Genomic DNA, 17,855 nt, shown 5'->3' on the forward strand with positions numbered 1-17,855 from the left:
TGAATACTAAGTATAGTTCAAAAATCCAACTCATTGGAAAGGAAAAAGGAGAATCACAGGTTTTACAACAAAGTCACTCTTCAGGTTCTTGGAATCAGTTTAAAAGACCAATTTTACTGTTTGCCTGCCAAACCTGAGTATTTTCGTCCTATGGCTGCTAACTGCATAGGTCTCCATGGGTCCCCAAGGCCTCAGAGACTGGGCTGCTGTAGCAGGAAAAACCAGTCAAACTGGTGGAGGGTAGTGCAGCAGGTGGCAACTTACTCCTTCCTTGGAGTCCTTTGAGGTTTACAAGGAGAAAGGGGTGTGGGAGGTGGGTGGTGGCAGTGGTGAGGGTAGTGTGACATTTTCTTGCCAAGACTGTGTGACAGCAGCAGTGGCAGAGCTGATAACAGTCCAAAATCTGGAGAGTCATTAATAGAAAAAAATACAGTGCCTGCTAAAACCTCCTGACCACCAGCAGGAAATACAATCAACCAGGGTCTGTGGTCTTTCAAAAGCACCCATCCAAGACTCCAATGCACGCTCTTCCATTCGCGGAGGCTGTGCCCATATATAGCGTGCTGTGGGTGCTAGGGACTGAGAACAGAGAAGGGAGGAAGTGAGAAAGTCAATAAGCCCCACAATCAGGTGGGGAAGGTTACTCTTATGCCAGTTTTCTTTGGCATATGAGTTGATGCTTGCCAATACTTGCAATGAATTGAAGCCTGTATGAAAGTTATTTTAGTGAGTAGAAATCGTGACTCAATACTCCCGATTTGAGCAATGTCACATTTTTTTTTAAATAAATTTATTTATTTATGGCTGCGTTGGATCTTCGTTGCTACATGAGGGCTTTCTCTAGTTGCAGTGAGCAGGGGCTACTCTTTGTTGCGGTGCGCAGGCTTCTCACTGCGGTGGCTTCTCGTTGCTGAGCACAGGCTCTAGGTGCACAGGCTTCAGCAGTTGCGGCACGTGGGCTCAGCAGTTGCGGCACGTGGGCTCAGCAGTTGCGGCTCGCAGGCTCTAGAGCACAGGTTCAGTAGTTGTGGCGCACGGGCTTAGTTGCTCCGCGGCATGTGGGATCTTCCCAGACCAGGGCTTGAACCCATGCCCCCTGCGTTGGCAGGCGGATTCTTAACCACTGTGCCACCAGGGAAGTCCCAATGTCACATATTTTTATTTTTATAAACCATACAAAATCCACCTTCATGTCCCAGACGACAAGGTCAGTGAGAAGATGACATCTGTCATCAGTCATTTTTGTGGCTTCTCCTCTCTGTCTTGGTTTGTATCAGAGCATGGGTGTGGTGCACTTCGGGGAAAAATGGAGGTAAGAGCTCTGGTCAGTCCCTGCTGGTCACTATCATCACCACTGTGCCTCCTAATATGTGTGTGAGGGTTGAGAGCTGCTCCCTCCATTTGTTGGTACTAGCCACTCTGTGTGCTCGCTCCTTCAGCCTTCCTCTCCTTAAGTCCCTAGGCCACAGGGGCTGAGACATTCTTCCCAAGAGCACAGCAGCTACACAACCACCTGCTGGCCAAGGGCCTGTGATTTTTGAAGGGTTTTGTACAAGAGGCAGCCCAGATTTCAGACACCCTACACAGGAGTCTACAACCCCCATCCCGCCCCCGTCTTCAGGACAGAACTTCAGCACAGCCCTCTCATCTGGAAAATAAACAAGGTGGTCAATGCACCCGTGGACCAGGAACCTGAAACTCAAGGCTGCCTGCCCTTCCTCAGATGTGAATGGAAAATCTACCTCCTCATTCTTTGGCTCTGAGTCCACCACAATGAATAAAACAAAGCATAAACTAAGTAATTATTAATGACGGCCTCCCTGATGCTGAACCATGGTCATTCCTCTGTCTTTCCACTGTTGGTAAATAACAGTAAACCTTTCCTGATAGACGTAGAAATGCAAAGTCGCTTACACAACTTGTCCATGCTTTCTCTGTCCAAGCTACTGTGGTCTCTAAGACAGTCAATTCCCAGGGAGTCATCAACAATTGTTTACTTTTCAGTATAATTACAATATGATGCACAGCTAGGCAGTTATGTATAATGATCCCTTCTAATAATAGTTATCATCATCATTATCATTATCATATATTATCATTTATTGGGAGATTATTTTGTAATAAGCACTATGTCAAGAGATATACTTGCATTACCTTATTTTATCCTCGGAACAACCCATAGAAGCAGGCATTATTATCCCCATTTTCCAGCTGTGAAAATCAAAGCTCAGAAAGATTAAATTGCCCATGACCACCAGCTAATACATACAAGAAGTGAGGTCAAGGATACATTGTCTGACTTGAGAGCCCAAGCTTTGAGCCTCTAGGATACGTAGTCTCCCTACCACATACAGGATATGCCCAAGCGTGGCTTACTAAGCCCCCGCCCGCCTCTCCAGACTTTTGTACAGCCACACATTTCAGGTCCAGCCAAGAACATACAACTCCCTGAACACGACCTGCTGTTTTACACCTTGGAGCCTCAGTTTCTATGCATCACTCTGCTAGGATCACCTGCTCCCCACCGCTTTTGCTCATTCATCTCACACAAATCAGCTGAGACATAAGTTCCCCAGGAAATTTTCCCCAGGCTGGGTTTGTGTCCTCACTCTGTTGTCCCCTAGCACTCTAGGCATTCTTCTGTCATTGTCCTTACCACATCATATTGTAGTATTATATTTCCTGTTTATTTATCTGTCTTACTAGACTTTGAGCTCCTTCAAAAACAGGAGTTATGTAATATATGTTTTTATATAATATATAGTCATATATATTTGGCTGTGCTTGAGCCCACTGTTAACTAAAGCACAGATGAAATGACAAGGTAGCTGTGTCAAAATACTAAAGCGTATCTGTATATCAATCAGGCAAATGGTATTTATATATATATAAATATATACATATATACATATGTCCTGTTATATACATTAACGTTATATTTTATGATACATTTGTATTATATATATATTTTTAATCTCCAACACTTCATACATTCCCTATCGTGTATCAGATACTCAATAAATATTTGCTGACTTGTACTTCCAACAATGTTAAGTGAGTTTCCGATGCTTATCTAAAAGTATTACCCACAGCTTTGAAACAATGTTAAAAATGACCACCATTTAATTCAACCAGTATTTATCACAGTCACTAAAAGAGCACAAAGAGACCTTGGCGAAAATTTAGTTCACAATGGCATATAGATGAAAGACTCTGTCCGGAATGGGAAGCAAGGAGCTGAGTTCAAGTCCCTCTTAGCTACTTTCCAGCTCAGGCACTCGTGACCTCCCTGAGCTTTGGTTGGCTCATCTGTGGAACAGGGTGAATCATACCTTATCTACCATGAATGGTTGGTGTGAGGATCAATTAGAATATTTATGAATACTGAAAACATTATATAATTAAATAGCTTTGTTTTGTTTTTCCTTTGCGTAGAGCCTGGGACATAGTAAATGTCCAATAGTTGCCAATAAAATGAATTAATGATTATACTCTTCATTCTCTGGTTAAAATATCAGAGGTCAGATTAAATAACTTGCTTAAGTTTCCCCCTAAACTATAAGCTCACAGAAAGCAAGGTTTTTTTTTTATCCCCAGCACCTAACACAGTACCTGGCCCATGGTAGATGCTCCATGCGTTTGTGGAAGGAAGAAAGGGAGGGAAGAAAGGAGGAACATCATACAGCTGGGAGTGACTGAAAAAAGGCCCTTGCGCCTGATTATGGCATTAGGTACTCTAGGTCAGTGGTTCTCAAAGTGTGGTCCTGAGAACCAGAAGCACCAGCACCAAGCGGAAACTTGTTAGAAATGCTCAGACTTCATCCTAGACCTTCTGAACCAGAATCTCTGGGGGTGAGTCCCTGCAATCTAGGTTTTAACAAGACCTCCAGGAAATTCTGATGTGTGCCAAAGTTAGACATCATGGCTGGAGGAGAAACTCTTCATCATCCGCTTATATCTGACACTAAATGGACAGAAAAGGGGGAATGTATTTATGGCTTTTAAATAATGTATTCAAAAACCCTAATGCATATTATTTTCATTGTCATTTCCTTCTGACTTGATATATTTATGATACAAGGGGGGTAACATTGCTGGAAAGATTGCATCAATAATGCAATATGTTTTTGGTTAAAAATAACATTTACTGAATTGTTTTCTAAGTATAGAAGACTACATGATCACTGCTAATAATATGGATAATACTGAAAATTGTAATGACACTTACATAGTGTTACTATATACCAAGCACTATTCTAAGCACTTTTCCTATCTTAAATAACTTATTACTCAAAGCAATCCCATGAGGCTGGTACAGTTTTTTTTTTTTTTTTTTTAAATTTTATTTATTTTTTTATTTTTATTTTTGGCTGTGTTGGGTCTTCGTTTCTGTGCGAGGGCTTTCTCTAGTTGCGGCAAGTGGGGGCCACTCTTCATCGCGGTGCACGGGCCTCTCACTATGGTGACCTCTCTTGTTGCGGAGCATAGGCTCCAGACGCGCAGGCTCAGTAGTTGTGGCTCACGGGCCTAGTTGCTCCGCGGCATGTGGGATCTTCCCAGACCAGGGCTCAAACCCATGTCCCCTGCATTGGCAGGCAGATTCTCAACCACTGCGCCACCAGGGAAGCCCAGAGGCTGGTATAGTTTTTATCAACCTCTTTTTACAGAGGGAAAATAGAAGCATGTAGAGGTTACATAACTTGCCAAACAAAGGTCACATGGCTGGTAGAGCCAGGATTTATATCCATGCGATCTAGCTCCAAAATTCTTGAGATTAACCATGTTATACCATAAATCACCCATAATTTAGAGATAATCACTGATTATTAATATTTAAAGAGAATTCAGAATTTTCCTTGAGGTTGGTAAAATATATATATATAAACATATATAAATATACACACATATCTGTGCATTTACATATGTGTATATAATATATTGATAAACATATTTATTTGTTTATAATTTATTTATTTACATGTAACTAATCTTAATAGTTTTTACATTTTTAACTTATTTTTATATTTTTTACAAATACATTTATTTACAATTTAAAAAATAAAACTGGGTCATACGCTGCTATAACCTAATTATTTTATTTAATAATATATTGTATACACATTCCAATATTACTACAACTTTACAATAATCGTAATGGCTGTACTGAATTATCTTCTAATTTATTTAATCAGTTCTCTATATTGAACAATCAGATCATATCCAGTGTTTTGTATGGTAACACGGTAATGAACATCTCTGAACTTAAAGTGTGACAATCGTGCACTTCAGTTTTGAATTTCTGAATCACTCTTTTTTATTTATTTATTTATTTTATTTTATTTATTTTTGGCTGTGTCGGGTCTTACTTGTGGAATCTTCGTTGTGGCATGGAGGCTTCTCTCTAGTTGAGGCGTATGGGCTCAGTAGTTGTGGTGCGCGGGCTTAGCTGCCCCTTGGCATGTGGGATCTTAGTTCCCGGACCAGGGATTGAACCCGTGTCCCCTGCATTGGAAGGCAGATTCTTTACCACTGGATTCAGGGAAGTCCCTGAATCACTCTTAAACATGGGCCCACATAAATAAAGAAAAATAACTCTCTCCAAACAGTACATACAGTCCATAAACTTTCTCACTTTAATACTTTATGACAGCAAAATCTAATTATGCCCCACTGCCCAGCAGCAAGACTATCTAATAATTGTACATGTCATTTAAAAATACTCTGAGTGACAATTTTATTAGCTTTATATTAAGGAAACCACAGGCACTATCTTCAGAGATTCAGAGATGCAGTAAAGGAAGAACTGAATAGCAATAAAAGGTCAAAATATTTATGAAGGAAAATAAAAGCTCTCCTTGCATCTAGATTCATCCCAAAGGCTAGACAGTGTCTAGAACATAGCAAATGTTTTGTGAATGAGTATCCATCTAATACCAGTAAATAGATGAAAACATGAGAGAAACTAGAGAAAAGGAGAAAATAGGCCCTTTTTCCAGACTTTTCTGAAAAAGGCTATTCATCCCATTGTGGCAAATAATTTGGATATGATTCATACACCAACACTAGAGAGAAATATAAATAGCAAAGTGATTCATTTACATACCACCACATTCCTGGTGCAGACTTCTAGGGCCTCGATGTGTTTGGATTTGGCCTGAGGTTTCTCAAATCCAAACTCCCAAGGAACTTGAGGGAAACCAAAATATTTAAGCCAAATTGGACAGGCCCAGGATGTCTGCTGCAAGCTAGTAATAATAGGATCTCTGGGCCCACACCTGTTACAGTGGGAAGGGGAGGTGCAACTCTACTAACCCAGATTTAACTGGAGGATCAGTGCTGGGAAAATGTGTGGGGAGGAGGCAGGTCGGTAGTGCCAGGTGTTTCAGGAAACTCCCTCCTTCTCTGCGTGTTGTGTGTGTGGAGAATCTGGGTAAGGAAACAAACACCCAACAGTTCCCAAAGTTAAAATCACATTGTAGTACGGGAGTGGAGCTAAGCTTATATTTGGACTAGATGCGATACCTGAAATTGGAGAAGAAAAAATAATGATTGAAATAGATGTATACTGCCGGGAGCGAGCCAGTCATTTCAGTGTCAGAACGTACCGAGACCTTGTTTCCCATCATTATCTCATTCATACTTTCTTGCCAAAGGAAAATTTCATACTGTGGAGAGACAGGTTCTTCTGGTATAACTGATTCTTTTGGATCATGTAACTAAATTTTAAAGGCATGCTGTTGACTTAAATGTTTAAGAAGCTTAAGATGCTGAAGTTGGAAGGACTTTCATGGTCAACAAATCTCAATCTAGCATTTCTCAGATGAGAAAATTAAAGCTTAAAGAGATAAAGTAACTTCCAATACCACAGAGCAAATTAGTGGCACAGCCAAGATGAGGGCCATGATTTTGATTTCTACTCCCACACCACATGGCCACTACCCCATGCTTGTGGCCTCAGTGTAATGATATTACACTTCCTCAGACCATCAGCCAACAAATTTTATTTTACCCCAATACTGCTTAATTCCTTTGCATTCTTTTATTCAATACCTATTTACTGAACACTTTCTAGATGTCAATATTCTAAATACAGGTGAGAAAGTAATTAGCAAGATGTGTCCTTGTCTTCATAGATTTAGGGGGATACAGACGAGGAGCAAGTAAAGAAGATAAGTTCAGGTCATGATCAATGCTATGAAGACAACATAATACTGTGGCAAAGGGTGTCTAGGATTGGAAGAGGCTACTTTATAGAGAGTAGTCAGAAAAGGCTTATCTGAGCAGGTGACAATTGAGTTAAAACCTGAAATATGAGTAGGAGTTGGTCAATCAAATATCTAGGTGAAAAGCATTTCAAGCAGCGAAGAAAATAAGTGGAAAATCCCTGAGGCAGGAGTGCCAGTTCCAGGTAAGATGATGTAAGCACATTCTCTCCCAGTAGATATGGCTAGAAAGCCTGAAGTTTTCTTAACTTAAACCATAGAAGGCAAATTAGAGAAGATCAGAATTTGAAATACCACCAAACCAGCTGTGAATTCCCCCTTTTTCCCCTGGTATCCCCAACCTGGTTTCTAGACATCCTGATATCCAGAGCTTAGCAGGAGGCAGAGAAAGAGAGGTCCAGGAGAAGCCTTCTAGAGCTGGGCTAATGCTAAGGGAGAATGGAAAATTTCTTGGGGGTTGTCCTTTTCTCTGTGCTCTCATGCACCAGCCCTCAGGCAATCCCACAGTAGCAATGATAGCAACAGTAACAGCAGCCAGGGCCTACAGGTGTCTACTTTCTGAGGAGGGGAGCCTTTCTCTCTCATGAGAGGGACTTTGAGCCTAAGGAGGTGGGGAGAACACCTATTGCTTTTTCCTTTCTTACTGTTCTCCCACCACTGATGCAGGCACAGCTGTAGGAAGTCCAAGGCTGAGTGTTGTACCTAAAGGTCTGAGGACTGAACAGGGGAACACCAGGAACCTGGAAACTACAGGGAGATCATAGAAAGGGAGGAGTCAGAAAGAATTCTTTCATAAAAAAAGGAAATGCAAATGACTCTTAAACATATGAAAATATGTTCCATCTTGCTCAAAGAGAGAGAAATGTAAATTAAAACCATGCTGAGATACCACTTCTTACCTATCAGATGGCAAAAAGTCCAAAAGATTGACCACATATTCTGTGATGTTACTTTGGGGAAACAGAACTTTTCATTCCTTTATGGTAGGAAGGCAAAATGGTACAACTTCTATGGAGGTTAGTTGGCAATATCTACAAAATTTTCATTTTCTCTTTGACTCAGAAATTCCACTTCCAAGTTTTGATCCCAAAAATACACTTACAAAAATATGAAAATTTCTGTGTATGCTGTGCCAAGTGCAAATTGCATTACTTGGAATAGAAAAAGACTGGCTACAACTTAAGTGTTCATCGGTAGGAAGCTGTCTGCATAAATAATAGTCCATGCTCACAGTGGAGTTCTCCAAGCTGTAAATATGCTATGAAGTGATTTCCAAGGTATAACAATGAGTGAGAAAAAAAAGCAGAGAAAAGTTATTGCAGTAAGCTCCTGTTTAAATACATATATGCTGGAACTTCCCTGGTGGCACAGAGGTTAAGAATCCGCCTGCCAATGCAGGGGACACGGGTTCGAGCCCTGATCTGGGAAGATCCCACATGCCACGGAGCAACTAAGCCCGTGTGCCACAACTACTGAGCCTGCGCTCTAGAGCCCGCGAGCCACAACTACTGAGCCCGCATGCTGCAACTACTGAAGCCCGCGCCTAAAGCCCATTCTCCACAACAAGAGAAGCCACTGCAATGAGAAGCCCGCGCACCACAACGAAGAGTAGCCCCTGCTCGCCACAACTAGAGAAAGCCCACACGCAGCAACAAAGACCCAACACAGCCCCCAAAAATAATAAATAAATAAATACAATTACAAAAAATAAATAAATAAAAATAAATAAATAAATAAATACATATAGGCTTATACATACATGATATCTATGGTATATATATACATATATATATACACACACACTTATTATATATCTATATATATATATGCATATATATAAAAGAGATTACATATATTTAAAACAAAATGTTACCTGCTGGGGGGAGAGTGAACAAGATAGAGGGAATAAGATGAGAAACTAGACTCTGCATATAATTTGTTTTATAGATTTGACTTTTAACCACCTAAATGTCTAGATGATTAACTAACAAAAATAAAAATAAAGGCACTTCCTAAGAAATAAAAACAAAATAAAACAAAAACTAAAAGTATATTGAAAGGAATTATTTCACATGATTTTAAAACATAGTAATTTGGCTATGTATCCCTAGTAAAGAAAAAGAACTGCAAAACTATCTTAAACTATGTTTAGTAATCATATTGTTAGTAATAATATTGCTGTTATTACTCTGAAACTATTATATTCATGGTAGAATAAAGCAAATAAGTAATTGTTAATGTTGTTAGGAACCAAGATTTTCAGATTAGGAGAAAATAGATACAAATACTATGAAAATCAAAGACATTACATAATACCCTGTAATAATAAATTTGTATTATTATGAACTCATGATGTTTTTTCTTTTTATTTTATTTTATTTTTTTTAAATTTATTTATTATTTATTTATTATTTATGTTTGGCTGTGTTGGGTCTTCGTTTCTGTGCGAGGGCTTTCTCTAGTTGCGGCAAGCGGGGGCCACTCTTCATCGCGATGCGCGGGCCTCTCACTATCGCGGCCTCTCTTGTTTGCGGAGCACAGGCTCCAGACACGCAGGCTCAGTAGTTGTGGCTCACGGGCCTAGTTGCTCCGTGGCATGTGGGATCTTCCCAGACTAGGGCTCGAACCCATGTCCCCTGCATTGGCAGGCAGATTCTCAACCACTGCGCCACCAGGGAAGCCCCGTCTTTTCTTTTTAAAATAAAAAAAGTATTGCCAAGATCCCTCCACTGCAATGTCGTAAAAACAATAATAAATCCAATAGAAATGAGCACTGCTAATCTTTAGATCATGGCCTCCAAATACCATTTCCTTGGAAAAATGGTTGACTTGAGGTTGAAGCAGAAAATGTAAAAGACAAGTCTGGATATCGTGTAATAATAAAAAGCGAGGAAGCAGTTAAAGAAGTCTGGTGTTGTGTCGAAAGGACTCAGGAGCCATAGTGAAAAAGTTCCCCTTGGCCAAAGTTGGAATAATCTGAACATTAAATAGAATAACAACTGTAATTAATTCAAACAAGTCAAATGTACTAAACTTCATGAGTTCATTTTAAAAAAGAAGCATTTCTGAAAGATGCTAGGGAACCAACTCACTATTCTGAATACTGGTGAATACAGAGAAAATCAAGCATTTATTTCTGTTCTCAGAGTTTCCAAACAATTGGTGAAGGAAACATTTCTCTTTAGAAAAAAAAAATAAATCCCAGTTGAATGAAAAAGTAATGATAGAATTAGAATGTGACCATTTTTGCAAACCCTGAACGAAATAATGGATCTAGTCAATAATCCTCAATGGCAGCTTATATTGCCATAGAGGGAGACAACCCCTCACTATGTGCCTCGTGATAGAAAGTCCCAACACCACCTGTGTTCGTTTTCTAGCCTGGGTGGCTGAAACAAAAGAAATTCATTTTCTCACAGAGGCTAAAAGGCTGAAATCAAGGTGTCAGTAGGGTTGATTTCTTCTAAGGCCTCTCACCTTGCCTTGCAGATGGTCCATCTTCTTAGGTTTTCACTCTGTAACTGCCTGTGTCCAAATTTCCTCTTCTTATAAGGACACCAGCCATACTGGATTAGGGCCCAGCCATACTGGATTAGGGCCCACCCTAATGATCTCATTTTAACTAAATTACCTCTTTAAAGATCCCGTCTCCAAGAACAGTTCACATTCTTAGGTACCGGGGATTATGACATCAACATACAAATTTTGGGGAGACATAGTTCAGCCCATAACAACATCCATAACATATTCTTGCCAAAAACTAGAATCTGAATTAGATCACAATTAAATACCAGTTTACAGGGAATCCAGGGCGGGGGCTGGGGGGGCAGTGTTGCGGGGGTGAGAAACATGTTAAACAACACAATGGAATGCAGTCCGCAAAATTCAGAATTTGGAAAACTCCAAACTTCCAAGTGACCTGCTTCTGCAACAGATAAATTGCAAGGACAAAAGAAAAGAGAGAGGTACCCACAGATTATCAGAAACCTAAGAAATACATGGATCAAATGCTATCTATGTGCCTCATATGGATCCTAATGAAACCAAGCAATTTTTTAAAAGACATATTTGTGAGACAATTGGGAAATTTGAACATTAACTGATTCTGAGATTTTTTACATTATTAAGGAATTGTTTTTAGGTGCGCTAATGTAGGTTGTGTTTTTAAAACAGTCCTTATCTTTTAGAGATAACATACTAAAATATTTACGTATGGGTGATATGATGTCAGGGATCTATTTTAAAATAATCCAGTGGGGAAGGAGGCAGACAGAGTGTAGATGAAAAAAGAGTGGCAATGAGTTAATGCTCACAACTGGGTGATGGGTACATTGGGCTTGCTTATACCACGCTCTCTACTTTTGGGTATGTTTGAAGTTTTCCATAATAAAAAGCTTATAAATCAATAAATGAATGAACGAACGGGTGGTCATACCATGCATCCCACTGTGCAAGGGCAAAACAACTGAGATGAAAACAGGGAAGATTAACATACTAAGGGAAGCAATTGGGAATAAAATGTGACTAACACATAATAGCAACTGCCCTTTGTTGAGCAACAGCTAGATTCCAGTACAAGCACTAGGCAACATCATACATCTATACATATAGTCACAAATCTCTACTGCTTTTCATCTTTATAATGTTCCTGGAGCAAACTGGGTCATTTTACAAATAGAAAATCCAAGATTCAGAGATGCCTGAAACCATAAACTGGTAAGGACCTGAGATAAACCAGCACCCAAGACTTTGGTCTACAATGTGTATCCCCTTTCCCTTATCCCACTCTACCTTGGGGGTTCAAAAGGGAATGAAATAATGGCCAAAACTTGAGTCAAGAGGGAGTGGCCTCAATCTGGAAATAAAACTTTGTTTTCTTTCTTTGTTCTTAAGGAAATTAGTTTTAAGAGCTTTCTTAGCTTTGTCCTCTATTAGTACTCTTTTTTTTTTTTTTTTAGAAAAAAAAAAAAGCACTTTAAATGGTCCTCATCCAACAGAAATGCTTGCAGTCACACTTCTCTGCAGGTTCACTTTACAGTAATGAATACCAAGCCTTTTCTTCATCCCCATGATGATATATGTAGAGCTATGACACCAACTTGAAAATATAAAGAAAACAGAGATAGTGTGGAAAATATGTGTGCATTTTTTATCTTCTGCTATGAGTTTCTAGGTATTCCTCTCTGCCAAAATAAAACACTTCAGACATGATTCACAAGCACATGGTATCTCAAATAAAACGTCATCCATCTTTTTCATTTGTAGACTATGTTTTGGTTCTGTTTTTTATTTTCAGTACACTCTTTTAAATAACGTGGGGAAGTAGACTCCATTTTAGAAAGATTTCCATCAAGACAGATAACAATGAAAGGATCAGCCCATGAAGCTGAAGCCTGGCTCACCTGTGATTCTATATAACCAGCCATTACTCAAGCTACTAGAATGTCAGCTTCTCTCTCCGCTTAGATTTTTATCTCCCTCATGAATGTTAGGGAAAGAGTTGAGGTGGAAGTGGACATTAATGATTTCTCCCTTCCAGAATCATCTGTTTGACTGTTCCTTCAGGCTACTTGGTCTTTGGCCACTTCTCTCTCTGCAAAGGTGGTGGGAGGGATCTGGGGAGAGAGGGCCCTTACTTCCCTTTATGAATCTGCCTTGAGCACCAGGATTGGGAGTAGAGGGGTGCAGAGGGGACTTTTGGTCTGGCCTCCCATTCATGAAAGGATTAAAGTTCTCCTTTAAAGATTTTTCTCAATGGGGTTATAAATAAAGATAGGAAGATAAGGTGACAGGACTGGAAGATACTGATGTTTGCCTTGCCTTTCAGCTTCAGGCTTGTATCCTATCCCTGAGCTACAGTGTCCACAGTATGCAATTTGTATACCATTGTAATTACCCCATAAAGAGCGCAGTTTTATTGCTTGTATTTCTCGTGTGTGTGTTGCAAAGCATTAATTTGTGATATGTAAATGTTTAAAGCATACCAATATTTTGCAATCATACTTTGTAATTTCCTTATTTTTTAATACACTGGTAGCCTCAAAAAATGGAAGTAGCCCTGGCTCCTTTCGCTGTCTGAAAGGCCTTGAGAGGGACTTCCCTGGTACTCCAGTGGTTAAGACTCTGTGCTTCCGATGCAGGGGCCTCAGGTTTGATCCCTGGTCGGGCAACTAAGATCCCACATGCCACATGGTGTGGCCAAATTAAAAAAAAAAGAAAGGCCTTGAGAAGAGGAAGAGGAGAAGGTATGGTAACAAGAGGCACAACAGTGAACATATACTGAGCTTTTTTATGGGCCAAGTGCTGCTGGGTATCCTAATTTAACTCATTAATTAGCACTTTTTTTTTAAAATAAATTTATTTGTTTATTATTTTTTTGGCTGTGCTGGGTCTTCACTGCTGCATGTGGGCTTTCTCTAGTTGTGGCGAGCGGGGGCTACTCTTTGGTGCGGTGTGTGGGCTTCTCATTGTGGTGGCTTCTCTTGTTGTGGAGCACAGGCTCTAGTAGTTGTGGCATGTGGGCTCAGTACCTGTGGCTCGCGGGCTCTAGAGTGCAGGCTCAGTAGTTGTGGCGCACGGGCTTAGTTGCTCCACAGCATGTGGGATCTGCCCAGACCAGGGCTCGAACCTGTGTCCCCTGCATTGGCAGGCGGATTCTTAATCACTGCGCCACCAGGGAAGCCCTAATTAGCACATTAATTAACATGTATTAATTAATTTAATCCTCACCTAAGAGGTAGATATTATCTCCATTTTACAGATAAGAAAATTGAGGCACAGCTGATAAGAAGCTGTGTATCAAACTTTACTGAAGGGTGGGAAGAAGCCAAAGGCATTACAGAGTACGAGGGAAATAGTATAAAACTAAATACTAAGTATAACTTTTCGTGGTTAAAAGGAAAAGCACCTAAGAGGTTAAACCCTCCATAAAGGAAATTTCCTTCCTGGAATCCCCCCAGATCCTAACCTTGTTTCTGGACCCTCATATTCTCATATGAAAGCACCACCCTCCTCTCTAATCTCTGGAAAATTCCACCCTTCCTCACAAGGACTGTTTTTGCCCCAGGGCCATATCTCTTCCCCAACCAGGGGATGTGTTTCCCCTAGGGAAAATATCTCAAATTCTGAGTTACTCAGTCTGACAGAACACTCAGAAATTTGTCGAGGAGGTGGGCAGTAGGGGAGGGGGTTGTTGATACTCCAGGTGCCCAGTCCTCTTTGGTGTCTCTCTTGACATGGTAGGTGACAAAGATCTTCTATCTTGGCCTGTCAATAACTTTTGGACCTACTTGTATCTTCCAAAACTTAACATTAATCATCAGAGGCAGTTAAATCTAAACCAACCCACAGGGATATAGAGAATCGTACCTAAATGCTTCATAATTGGCAAATGTTACCTTTCTCAACACTGGAGTTAGTGCTCTGGATTACTACAGTTCCTTTATTTGGTTCACTGTCCCCCTCCCCTCAGATAGGGTTCCCTTGAGCAAACTATCTTCCTCCCTGTAACTACTTGGGGTGGATGGGAGGTGCGTGGGCGAGGGCATGAAGACTTAGGTCTTCCAGCTACACCGCAATGTAAATAAGGTCATCTGAGACTTTTTTTTAAAACATACTTCCTCTATATTCTAAGTCATCAATAAAAGACTATGGTTGATATTATTCGGTCACATTTTACCCCAGCACCAAAAGTATTCATTGCGAGTTCCCTGAGAGCTTGGTTGTTAATAAACACTGTATAACTACTTTCTGTGAGGCAAGTACCAGGGCCTGGCCCTTACCCAGCTAAGTTGCAAGAAATCTCGTGTTAATGTTTTATTATTGTAAACATTAGTTGGGGCTGTCCCCAAGCACAGGGATAAATCAGTACTATAAACAATTCAAGGGCAGTTTTTAGAATGAAAGCAATGCCCAGAATAAGAAGTTTTCCAAAGCACTTTTACACCTACTACATTGTTTCAGTCTCACGATAACTCAGAAAGGTCCTTAAACTTGTCATTATTACCTGCATTCATAGAACAGGAAATTGAGAGTTTAAGTGATTGGGCAAGGTCACCCAGTTAATTAATCAAAGTGCAAAGCTTGCTTTCGGACAACCTAGTCCAACTTTTGTCAAAGCATTGCCATTTGCCTTCTTTATATCTGTAAAGCATTTCACAGGATTAAAACTCATTTAATCCTTGTGATGGTTAATTTTATGCATCAACTTGACTTGGCTAAGGAATGCCCAGATAGCTGGTAAAGCAGTGCTTCAGGGTATGTTTCTGAGGGTGTTTCAGAAGAGGTTAGCATTTGAATTGGTGAAACGAGTAGAGCAGATGGCCCTCCTCAATGTGTGTGGACATTATCCAATCTGTTGAGGGCCTGAATAAAACAAAAAGGTAGAGGAAGGGTGAATTCACTCTCTCCCTGTGAGCTGGGACATCTGTCTTCTCCTGCCCTCGACATTATAACTCCTGGTTCTTGGGCTTTCAAACTTGGACTGGGACTTACACCATTGTCCTCCCTCAGCCACCTGCCTTAGTGGGTTCAGCATTGTGTTAATCAAGAATACAAGTCTGGGACTTGCCTGGTGGTGCAGTGGTTAAGAATCTGCCTGCCAACGCAGGGGATACAGGTTCGAGCCCTGGTCCTGGAAGATTCCACGTGCCACAGAGCAACTAAGCCTGTGAGCCACAACTACTGAGCCTGTGCTCTAGAGCCCACGAGCCACCACTACTGAGCCCGTGCGCCACAAGTACTGAAGCCCGTGTGCCTAGAGCCTGTGCTCCGCAACAAGAGAAGCCACTGCAATGAGAAGCCAGCGAACCGCAATGAAGAGCAGCCCCCACTTGCCACAACTAGAGAAAGCCCATGCGCAGCAACGAAGACCCAATGCAGCCAAAGATAAATAAATAAAATAAATAAATTAAAAATAAATAAATAAAACAAAATAAAAATTAAAAGGTAGATATGGGGGGAAAAAAATAAAAGAATACAAGTCTGAGATCCTGCAATGACCTCTGAAACAGAAGTACCCAAATTGAAGGAGACAAAAATTCTTCATGGAAACTAAGAGCCAGCAATAATTCTAGTCATTATTATTGACATTAGGAATAACTTCTGAGAGTTATTCACTTTGATGATTGATGACTGAGTTATTCATCAATCAACTAAAATAATTCATCGGGAAAAGAATAATCTTTTCAACAAATGGTGCTGGGACAACTGGATATTCACACGCAAAGAATGAAATTGGGCCCCACTTCACACCATATACAAAAATTAACTCAAAATGGATCAAGGACCTGAATCTAAGAACTAAAACTACAAAACTCTTTGAAGAAAATATAGAGGTAGATCTCTGTGACCTTGGAATAAGCAATACTTAGGTACAGCACCAAAAGGACAAGTAACCAAAGAAAAAAAATTAATAAATTGGACTTGATCAAAATTTTAAAATGTTGTGCTTCAAAGGACATTATCAAGAAAGTGACGGACTTCTCTGGTGGTCCAGTGGGTAAGACTCTGAGCTCCCAATGCAGGGGGCCCAGGTTCAATCCCTGGTCAGGGAACTAGATCCCACATGCACGCCACAACTGAAGAGTTTGCATGCCGCAGCTAAGAGTCTGCATGCCAAAACTAAGAAGTCCGCATGCCACAACTAAAAGACCCTGCATGCCACAACTAAAGATCCCACATGCCTCAGCGAAGATCCCACGTGCCTCAACGAAGATCCCACGTGCCGCAAGTAAGACTAAGTGCAGCCTAAATAAATAAATACAGACTTCTCTGGTGGCGCAGTGGTTAAGAATCTGCCTGCCAATGCAGGGGACATGGGTTCGATCCCTGGTCCGGGAAGATCCCATATGCCACGGAGCAACTAAGCCCATCAGCCACAACTACTGAGCCTGTGCTCTAGAGCCCATGAGCCACAACTATGGAAGCCCACACACCCTAGAGCCCCTGCGCCGCAACTACTGAGCCCACACACCGCAACTACTGAAGCCTGCGTGCTCTAGGGTCTGCGAGCCACAACTACTGAGCCGGCATGCTGCAACTACTGAAGCCCTTGGGCCTAGGGCCCATGCTCCGCAACGAAGAGTAGCCCCTGCTCACCGCAACTAGAGATAGCCTGCGTGCAGCAATGAAGACCCAATGCAGCCAAAAATAAATAAAGTTAAAAAAAAAAAAAGACTCAATTGACTGGTCTTAAATCATTATTATAAATAAATAAATAAATATATATTTTTTTAACTTTTAAATTTTAGTTTATTTTAATTTATTTATTTTTGGTTGCATTGGGTCTTCATTGCTGTGCACGGACTTTCAATAGTTGCGTTGTGTGGGGGCTACTCTTTCGTTGTGGTGCGCAGGCTTCTCATTGCGGTGGCTTCTCTTGTTGTGGAGCATGAGCTCTAGGTGCGCAGGCTTCAGTATTTGTGGCACATGGGCTCCGTAGTTGTGGCTCGCAGACTCTAGAGTGCAGGCTCAGTAGTTGTGGCACACGGGCTTAGTTGCTCCGTGGCATGTGGGATCTTCCCGGACTAGGGCTTGAACCCGTGTCCCCTGTATTGGCAGGCAGACTCCCAACCACTGCATCACCAGGGAAGTCCCTAAATATATTTTTTTTAAGTGAAAAAGATAATGTAC

At 40.8% G+C, this 17,855-nt stretch overlaps 1 long non-coding RNA gene across 5 annotated transcripts in view; it reads right to left on the reverse strand.

Moving 5' to 3' along the window:
* LOC309656958 overlaps nt 1–17,855 on the reverse strand; it is a 600,722-nt gene that overhangs the window by 570,659 nt on the left and 12,208 nt on the right. For 2 of the 5 annotated variants that reach the window (XR_014261623.1, XR_014261624.1), the window contains exon 1: nt 6,104–6,232. The exons of 2 other annotated variants lie outside the window; for them this stretch is intronic. This is a non-coding gene — a long non-coding RNA (uncharacterized lncRNA). Of the gene's footprint in view, nt 1–6,103; nt 8,743–17,855 lie in introns of those variants that run through there. One more of the 5 variants, XR_014261627.1, reaches the window with a different exon arrangement.

This window comes from Balaenoptera physalus (assembly GCF_965194825.1).
Source record: "Balaenoptera physalus genome assembly, chromosome: 3".
Lineage (NCBI taxonomy): Eukaryota > Metazoa > Chordata > Mammalia > Artiodactyla > Balaenopteridae > Balaenoptera > Balaenoptera physalus.